The sequence below is a fragment of the Mastomys coucha genome, unplaced genomic scaffold (assembly GCF_008632895.1).
Source record: "Mastomys coucha isolate ucsf_1 unplaced genomic scaffold, UCSF_Mcou_1 pScaffold18, whole genome shotgun sequence".
In the NCBI taxonomy this organism is placed as follows: domain Eukaryota; kingdom Metazoa; phylum Chordata; class Mammalia; order Rodentia; family Muridae; genus Mastomys; species Mastomys coucha.
This window is the reverse complement of record NW_022196900.1, coordinates 48454228-48464174: the sequence shown is the minus strand read 5'-3', so window position 1 is coordinate 48464174 and position 9947 is coordinate 48454228. Positions and strand designations below refer to the sequence as shown.

The 9947-nt window shown below is 40.6% G+C and overlaps 1 long non-coding RNA gene across 1 annotated transcript in view; it reads right to left on the bottom strand.

Annotated features, from left to right (window-relative positions):
• Positions 1 to 1904: 1904 nt before the first annotated feature.
• The window catches only part of LOC116096221, an 11544-nt gene continuing 3501 nt past the window's right edge, over positions 1905 to 9947 (bottom strand). The window contains exons 3-4 of the long non-coding RNA XR_004120903.1: positions 7248 to 7339; positions 1905 to 2561 (exon numbers count right to left, since the gene is read on the bottom strand). This is a non-coding gene — a long non-coding RNA (uncharacterized LOC116096221). The remainder of the gene's footprint in view (positions 2562 to 7247; positions 7340 to 9947) is intronic.

Sequence of the window (9947 nt, the reverse complement as noted above, 5' to 3'; positions counted from 1 at the left end):
GTTTCCCCAATTGATACTTCCCTCTTTCATAAGTGAAGGTCACTTCCTTTAGCTTTATGACAACAGAAGTTTCAACATGTTCTTTTAGGCCACAAAATCCCTATGGAGTTTTATTTTTTTAGAAAAATAGAAATAATAAAAAGTGAAGGAGAGTCATAGAGAAAAATGATTCCTCTCTTCAGTCTTTGTTTTAGTTCCCTGTAATTTCATTACTTCTCCATGAATTAGTATGTATTGAAAGGAGAGGGAAATAAGTGTCAACCACTAAGCTGCTGTCACATTTTGAAAACACTAGAAAAGTTTAGAGCACAGAGTTTTTCCAGCTGAAGCACAGAAATTTCATCTCCCTTACAGACTGGCCAGAGTATTTAGGACGAACATGAATAGTATCAGAGACAGTGATAGTAATGGTGGGTTTCTTGGGGGATGTGGAATATGGGTAGTGTATCAGACTGCCTGAATAATTAGCTGCCAGTGAAGGTAACTAACCAATCAATCCATCATTGTCACTGTCAAATATAGTAATTCGTCAGGATTTGAGAAGATTGATGGAAAATATAGCATTTATAAGATACAAAATATTTTGTTATGCTCAAGATGGAGGTTCCCCCAGAACCACCAAGGAGCCAATTCTGATGCAGACACATAGGGGTCTTTATTACAAGCTTGCAAGCAAGGTCGTTCACTGTCCCCATTACAGTGGTTCAGAGTAAGAGCCCCAAGTCTAGGGGAGTAGGGTATTTATTGTAGCTACAGCAAGCTTGGGGAAATTCCATACAGGTCAACAAGTTAATATTTTAAAAATTGAATTTCTGTTATAATCTGCAGGAACCGAACTTGGGGAAGACAAAATCACCTGGCAAACAGGGTGGCTAAGTTGTCTATTCTCTGCAGGATGTCCTAAGTTATCTATCTGTACCTTGACCCTGCTAATGTAGCCACACTGGCTGTTGCTAAGGTGGCGGGGTTGCCATGGAATGCTTGCACAGGACGACTCTGTGATGTTCTTCCTGGAATTGGAGTTTAGACCCTGGTCTTGTACAAATTAGAGTTACTTCATAAACAGGTTGGTTGGGCTTTACAATTTGTCTATTAAAAATAGAACTGTGACAACTTGGACACTTTATTTTCAGCCATGGAGAAAAAAAAAAAAACAGGTTTTATCTTCTGAGGTTTGCTGACACTTCTCTATGAGGGACACGTGTCACTATTGAAGCCTTTCACACAAATGCAAACGCTAGGATTTTATATACTGGAAGGATAAGGGAACAACAATTCTAGAACCAGAATTTTGAAGTAATAGGAAAGTGTTTGTGCTCTCTGGGTATGAGGTGTGAGGTGGGATGCTGAGAAACATTGTCACTGACCATCAGGAGGTATAGTTAATCAGATGACAGACTCCGCATGAGCCACAAGCAGCGTTGCCTTGCGATTAGAATTGTCACACTCAGACACAACTAGGAAGAACCCATACTCAGGATGGATACAGCAGGGAGAACATTAGACCTCAGTATGAAAAATGTAGGCTGAGAGGGCAGAGGCCATTAATAATGACCTTGAGAGACCAGTAACACACAACTGCATGGCCTGCAAGAATGTGTTCCCAGAGGAGAAAAACCTCAGAGAAGTTCTTTCAGAAGTAATGAGTCACTTTCACAGTAAAACAACCACCCTTTGTGCCCAGTACTTCTTTGCAATGAATGGTTCAGCAAATCACGAATTGTTTCAGAAATCCACAAAGCTCTCCATGCAAAAGAAGGATGGAAAATAGAGGTCATATTGTGCCTAAATGTTTGTCCCTACACTATACCGATATTTAAATATCCAGAAAGTCTATAGTTGTGGATGTGTTTGTAAGTGAGTGACTACATACATATACACACTTCTGAGTACAGACCAAATTCTTTGGAATGATAATTTCCATTTTGAATGGAGTATCTGGTTTACTGAGAACATTCACTTTCCTTGCAAAATTATTTTAGGCTGTGCTCTCAGGCCACATTAAGAACACTCAGACAAAAAAAAAAAGTAAACTGTAGGGAAGTGTTCAGACATGACAATTGTGTTTGCTGCATAGAAGCCAGGCATGCACAGGCTGTTTTCACAGAACCTAGAGTTCAAGACTGACCCAGCCCCAGCTTTCCTGTTCCCTCTACTGGCCATCCTGGTGCTGTGCACCTATGCCCTGTTGGACCTCTGGTGTCTGAGCTACCTTGGAGCTCTCCCGTGCTTAGCAGAAAGACTTCTGCTCTTGGGTCAAATGAGAAGAGGCTCCTCTTCCTTTTGCAGGGTTGACAGAGAGACTTCCTATTCCTGAGGAAGATGGTGGATGGTACCCTGTGCCACAGGGTCCGAATAATGTCTTTCCTCCAACTGAGGCTCCAGTAGATCCTACCCTCCAAGTCTTGCTCAGAGACAGCTTCTCTGATGCTGTAATGCAGCCTTCCTGATAAACTCCTTCAGCAACTGGAGGACCTGAAGCATGGTTCTGTGGAGGTGATGGGAGGGGGAGGTCTGCCCTACAAATGCCCTTGAGATCCTTCAGGGGAATCCATCTCTACCTGAAAGAGAAGAAATACAGTGATTGTCTTAGTTAGGGTTTACTATTCCTTTATCATGACCAAGAATCAAATTGGGGAAGAAAGGGCTTATTCAGCTTACACTTCCTCACATTGCTGTTCATCACCAAAGGAAGTCAGGACTGGAACTCAAGCAGGTCAGGAAGCAGGAGCTGATGCAGAGGACATGGAGGGATGTTTCTTATTAGCTCGCTTCCCCTTGCTTGCTCAGCTTGCTCTCTTATAGAACCCAAGACTATGAGCCCAGGGATGGCATTACCCACAATGTACCTTCCCCCAAATTGATTACTAATTGAGAAAATGCCTTATAACTGGATCTCATGGAGGCATTTCCTCACCTGAAGCTCCTTTCTCTGTGATAACTCCAGCTTGTGTCAAGTTGACACAAAAAACTAGCCAGTACAATTGACCCCTTGTCAATTTGACACACTAACACATCACTATTATGCCTCAACTGTTACTTCCTTATTCATCCCCAAGATCTAAATAACTTTAAAAGTCCCACAGTCTTTACATATTAAAAGTTCAATCCCTTTAAAATATCCAATATCTTTTAAAATTCAAACTCTTAAAAATTCAAAGTCTCTTAACTATGGGCTCCTCTAAAATACCTTCTTACTTCAAGAGGGAAAAATATCAGGGCATAGTCACAATCAAAAGCAAAATCAAACTCCAACTGCCCAATGTCTGGGATCCAACTCATAATCTTCTGGGCTTCTCCAAGGGCTTGGGTCACTTTTCCAGCTCTGCCCTTTGTAGCACACATGTCTTCTATGCTCCAGATGCCTGTACTCTGCTGCTGCTGCTGTTCTTGGTGGTCATCTCATGGTACAGGCATCTCCAAAACACTGCAACTAGGCCTCACCAATAGCCTCTCATAGGCTCTCTTCATGGTGCCAAACCTCAACTCCTTTGCATGGCCCCTTCAGTCCTGGGCCATCAGTTGCAACTGAGGCTGCACCTTCACCAACGGCCTTCCATGACTTCTCACAGTGCCAAGTCTCAGCTGCTCTTCATGACCCCTTCATGCCTTCAGTACCACCTGGGTGACTCTTACACATTACCCATTCCAGCCACACCACAAGGTACAACCTTGACTATCTCTGGAACACAGCTTCTGTGCTCTCAGAAAACACTTCTCAGAAGATTTCACCTCAATGATGCTGGTCTCTTCTTGATCACCACTAATTTCTTAGCTCCAGCTAACCAGCATCAATAGTCCCAGTAATGCAAAGTTTTCGATTTAGTAGTTCTGGCATCTTGTTAATCACAGCTGATTCTTCAGCTCCAGCTAACCAAAACCACAGAATTTTCACAATCAAAATAGCAACAGCCCTGATAAGAGTCTTCAATCTTCCCTCTGAAATTTCACAAGCCAGGCTTCCATCTTCTGCAATGTTCTCAACATTATCTTCCAAGTTCCTACACAACATCCCACAGAGCTCTTAACACCAAATGGATCTTCTAGCCCAAAGTTCCAAAGTTCTTCCACAGTCCTTCCCAAAAGATGGTCAGGTTGTCACAGGAATACCCCACTATGCTGGTACCAATTTGTCTTAAGTCAGCATTTCTATTCCTGCACAAACATCAAGACCAAGGACCAAGATGGGGAGGAAAGGGTTTATTTAGCTTACACCTTCCATTGCTGTTGATCACCAAAGGAAATCAAGAGTGGAACTCAAGCAAGCCAGTAAGTAACACCCCTCCATGGCCTCTGCATCAGCTCCTGCTTCCTGACCTTACTTGAAGAATTAGAAATGAGCATGTGAAGAGATTCTACTGTTTGAAACTCTCAGAGTTACAGGGAAAGGTAGAATTCATCTAATTGCAATGATCCTCAAGGCTTTAAGGAACAGGAAAGGAAGTAGGCAGCCTCAAAGCAGAGGCTTAAGTATGAGTAAAGTCTGGTGCGAACTTTAAAAAGTAAAGCCAGGCTTCCTTTGCAAGCTGCCTTGGAGAAAATAAAGCACATCTCTCCAGATGAAAACCACACAATGAGATTCCCGAAAAACAATTTTAAAGGAATATTCCAAGGAGACAGCATAAAATACAGGAGAACATGCAAGCATACCAAAAAAGAAATGACATTAGGAAACTAATACATGATGTGATCAAAAATGATGGTGAAGACATCGAGATGACAAGGAACCAAAAACAGACTGGAAACAAAGAATTCCATGTAGATGCACATCTGGGGACCCTGATGACAGACTAGGCAAAGCAACAGAATAAAGGGCTTCTGAACTTGAAAGCACGCGGGATGAGATTGCCTGAACAAAGTCTGAATTGTGCATATTCAAGAAGACATTGAGAAAAGCCAAAAAGGAAGTTCAGTGAAATAGTAGCCACAATTTCCCTCGTGTTTGCAACAATGCAAACATCCAGGTAAGGCTTCAACAAGAACCAGGTACAACTATGTGTTTTTGTCACATTGCACACAGACCACAGAATATCTGGGGAGTTTGAATTTGTGGCTCCTGGTTGGAACAGGGAGAAGGTACAGCTAGTAGCCTGGTAGTAGGCAGTGACTTTCCAATGAAAAGAACACAAAAGACAGAAATCTCTTCCAAATGACTTGGATCTCAGTAAGTAGACCCTTGGGAAAGATGCTCACAGTCATATTGGTGATGTTGGAAACACTGTAATACTCTCTACTTTTTAAATCCACCCAGTTTACCTCCTATAGTAGCATTCTGACTCATTTCAAATTTTGGGAATCACAAGAAAACAAGATCCAATACCCCAAAGAGATGCACACAGCTAAAGGGGGCATATTCTGTATGTGATGTGGTGGGATGACCCATTGAATAACAGGAGAGGATTTTAAGAGTTCTACATACTGCTAAAAAGAAATGGAAGTTCAAATTGCCTACATTTCTCCCTTACTATTCTTTTTACATGTGAAAGTACTGTGCTCTTCAAATATATCCTTTCCCCGAACTCTCTTTTCTCTCAAACTATCTTGATATCACATTATGTCCATTAATGTCCAGCTTATCATCAATTTGACCCACCCATGAGCAAATTCCAACAGGCTGTGTCAGGGAGCAGAGAAGGTAGCTGGCCAAGAATCCTTTCTGCCATTGTCCATCCTCCAAAATGCTGGATACTCCTCATGTCTCTTGGACTGCTTCTGTTTGTCCTTCCAAGCTTAGAACTCTCTCTGACCTTTAGCTGCCTGGCTTGAGTGTATTTGGTCATGCCTCTAGTCTGGTTGTCATCTACAGTCTTACTGTGGCCAAAAAGAACCCAAAGCCTCATGGATATTCAAATATATAGATAAAGGAAGGGCTACAAATGGTCATTTTAAGTGCATATCTGAAGCATGCAAAGTATTTAAAGAACTTGCTGGCTATGGATGTACACTATAATGAAAATAATGAACTATAATGTGTAATTCTGATGGGGCCAAGTCTATGATCATGTAGTGTGTTTGGAGTGGGGAGTGGGGGATTTGGTGCTTGAGAGGAAAGGGAAGCAAAGAGAAAGTCTCTGGCAGAGCACTAGTAGAAACAATAGTTTGGTCTAGATTTAGCTATGCTTTTATCAGTCTGAAAGATCCCAGAGAGCAAGGCAGGGCTGAAGACTGAGTGCAGGATTTTTCTGGGGGCCAACTCTGACTTCCCAGGCTGTGCTACTCCCTCATGTCTCTAGACTGAGTGTCTGGGAACTGTCAGCTGTTAGAGCATGTAAAACATGAGGGTACCCACACCCTGGAAGGAGGACAGTTGCCCTGTCGCCAAGAATAGTGTGTCCTTAGGGTGTTTATACTTTCCCTTAGTTCCTTTGCTATGCAGAAGCATTGACATTTTACACTATTTGTTGTGTCAATTTCCCATTTCTCACTTCTTCCACTTACATCCAGACCTTTCTTTATTTGGATTTGGTTGTTGTACAGAGTGGCAGAGATGTAGTTTCATTCTCCCAGTCACAGTTACAGAAGAGATGCCACAGCTGCAATGTGTGCTGTTGCTAATTCAGTGACATTCAGTTTGATGGAGCTGTCTATATTTATTTATTTCTGGGCCAACTATCTCATTGCACTGATCCTCCCACTGCTTTTGTATTAGTGTTCTGCTATTCTGATGACTACAACTCTGTACTGCATTAGTCAGGTGATGTAATACTGCACTTTCTGTTTCTGTGTGTACTTGAGAACTGATGATTTTGTTTCTAAGTAATGTTGTTACACTTTCATTGAACTTCATTAAATCTTAGGTAAGCATTTTCATATTATAATTTTAAAGAAAAAAATTAATAAAATGTGATTTCCCAAGTATTATACTGAATGTTACTGACATGAATGGTATTGCTTGCCTACCTGAACAACAAAAGTCACTTCCTCTCTTTCCTTTCATGACAACTGGCATCATATTTTTATTCCCATATGAAAACCAAATATGTGTTTTACTCTCTAGAGAAGTAGAAAAGAATAAGTAAGTAAATAAATAGTTAACTGTAATTAGAACATTAGAATGTACACCATCTACTTGTTTCATCTTACTCTCTGACATCATCATGAAATAAATGTAATGAAAAGGCAGTAAGGCAGAATTCCACCATTTAATTTCACCACTTCAAAAATATAGTACAATTAAATAAAAAATTATATACAACTGAAAGATGTAAAGTTCTTTGTCTCTGGAAAAATAGTCTGAAAGTCTCTACCTTGCAGTCTGGAGATGAGTGGAGATGGGGATGCAAGACCCCTTCCTCCCTTTCTTCAACCAAACTGGATAAACAACTTTAGTTTGTGTTTCCTGTTGAACAACAAACAAATACTCAACAATCGGTGTGTGAGTATGTCCTTACAAATATTTCAAACGTGACAAGTATTTGTCACGTGGCTTATAAAACGAATATTAGGCAGAACAATTAGCACTTATTGCTATGAGTGAAATTAAGAAAAACTGGAAAATGTCTTCAAAAATACAGACAAAACATAGTTTTGCTGTTATTGTCTGAGTATTCTTTATACTCTGATTCTTGGGAGTGTGGGTCTCTACTGAAAGAAAAATCCCTCAACACGAACACAGTAAGCATAAGAACAGCAGACTTCTAGAATTTATGATTTTGAAAACCAAGGACATACCATATATAGTATGAGTTCTTACATCATCAAGATGTGGTAAGGGCATTTTCAGGCAGTGGGTTTAAAGATGGAGGGCTAAAGATATCGTGCTACTCTGAAGCAGAAAGGGTGAGTAGACTCAAAACCTACCAAATCACATGGTACTTGGGAAAATGGCATCATATTAGGATCAGACGCTGCACACACACACACACACACAGAGAGAGAGAGAGAGAGAGAGAGAGAGAGAGAGAGAGAGAGACAGAGACAGAGACAGAGAGACAGAGACAGAGACAGAGACAGAGAGACAGAGAGAGACAGAGATAGACACAGAGAGAGACAGAGAGGAGGGTAGGGAGATAAGGAGGGAGATAGACAGACAGACAAAAGAGAATGAATTTAGGGTGAGGGCGATTATTATAAACTGAAGAACACTGTAGACATCAGTGCACAAAGGATGGACAAAAAGAGAGAGTCCGTTTTCATCCTTACTTTGAGGGAACAGTAAGAAAGACACAACCTCACGGCCTGCAGGAACTGGTTCCTGAGAGAGAGAACTATCAGGAAATAAATCTCAGTCAACTGCAATGAATCACCAATGGGAATAACAATAACAACAAAAACCTAATCTACTTTGTTCTGAAGAGCCTCTGTGCCATGAAAACTCTGCCCAGTATCTACATAGTAAAGGAAACTCACAGAGCCATGAGAGAATCATTCCAATTTAAAAGAAGGAAATACAACATTGGGGACAGGTTAAATAATTGTTCCCAAAAGAGCAGTACTTATAGAAGATCAGAATACGCAAAGTACAAACCACAAACCATAAGAAACTCAAGAAGGAAGACAAAGCGTGGATACTTCGTTCCTTTTTAAAAGGGGGAACAAAATACCCATGGAAGGAGTTGTAGAGACTAACTATATATGGAGCAGAGACTAAAGGAAGGACAATTAAGAGACTGCTCCACCTGGGAATCCTTCTCATATTCAATCATCAAATCTAGACACTATTGGGGATGCCAGCAAGTGCTGGATAATAGGAGCCTGATATAGCTGTCTCCTGAGAGGCTCTGACAGTACCTGACTAATACAGAAGTAGAGGCTCACAGCCATCCATTGGACCGAGTACAGGCTCCCCAATGAAGGAGATAGAGAAAGGACCCAAGAAGCTGAAGGGTTTGCAGCCCCTTAGGACGAACAACAATATGAACTAACGAGTACCCTCAGAGCTCCCAGGGACTAAAACACCAACCAAAGAGTACACATGGGGGGACTAATGGTTCCAGCAGCATATATGCATAGCAGAGGATGGCCAAGTTGGTCATCAATGGGAGGAGAGGCCCTTGGCCCTGTGAAGGTTCTATGCCCCAATGTAGGGGAATGCCAGGGCCAGTAAGCAGGAGGGGATGGTGTGGTGAGCAGGGGGAGGAGGGAGGGAACAAGGGTTTGTTTTAGTTTTTGGTTTTTTATTTTATTATTATTTTTTTATTTTTGGAGGGGAACCTTGGAAAGGAGATATTGTAAATAAAGAAAACATCTAATAAAAAATAAACATAAAAAATAAACATAAAAAGATCAATACTTAGATATGAAACGAATTTGGATACTCGGGGTTTGTTTTCATATACGTATGTATTTTGACTTTCTACCAAACTGATTGTCCTTATTAGAAATGAGACTTTTTGTTTATATTTGGCATAACTGAGGTTTCGTGGCAATATTACAATTTGATTTGAAAGTCAGTATTTGAGCCTTGTGCTTTGAGGACACAGAGAAAACACACAAATGAACACTTCCCTACAAAAAGGGGAAAAAAAACAATGGAGAAAAGTTTTGAAATCTTTCTTCTGCCTCCTCTGAGATTTCAAAGGCTTCCACCTGTCTTTGGTTACTTGGAAGAAACTCCAACTCCTACTTAGATGGATGGCATTGATTTCTAGGGACCTTTCTGTTTCTCTTCCCAAGTTTCAGCATTACATATATGTGCTGCTGTACCTGAATTCAGATGGGTGCTGAGAAACCAATCAGATACTCACGTGTGTGCTGTAAGAATACTGATGACTGAGCCATTCAACAGCTTTTAAGAAAATATTTTTGATAAATTTCTTTAGTTTTTTATATAAGATGAGTAAATTTCACATAATGATATATATGTTTTGTAAAAGTTAATGAAAATTCATTCAGTGGAGAAGTCCTAAATGGCTTTGTTGAGGAGAGCAGAAAACGTTGACACAATAATGAAAACTAAAATGATTGACTAAAAAAAAAATGCCCAGATACAAAAAGAAAATGAGTTA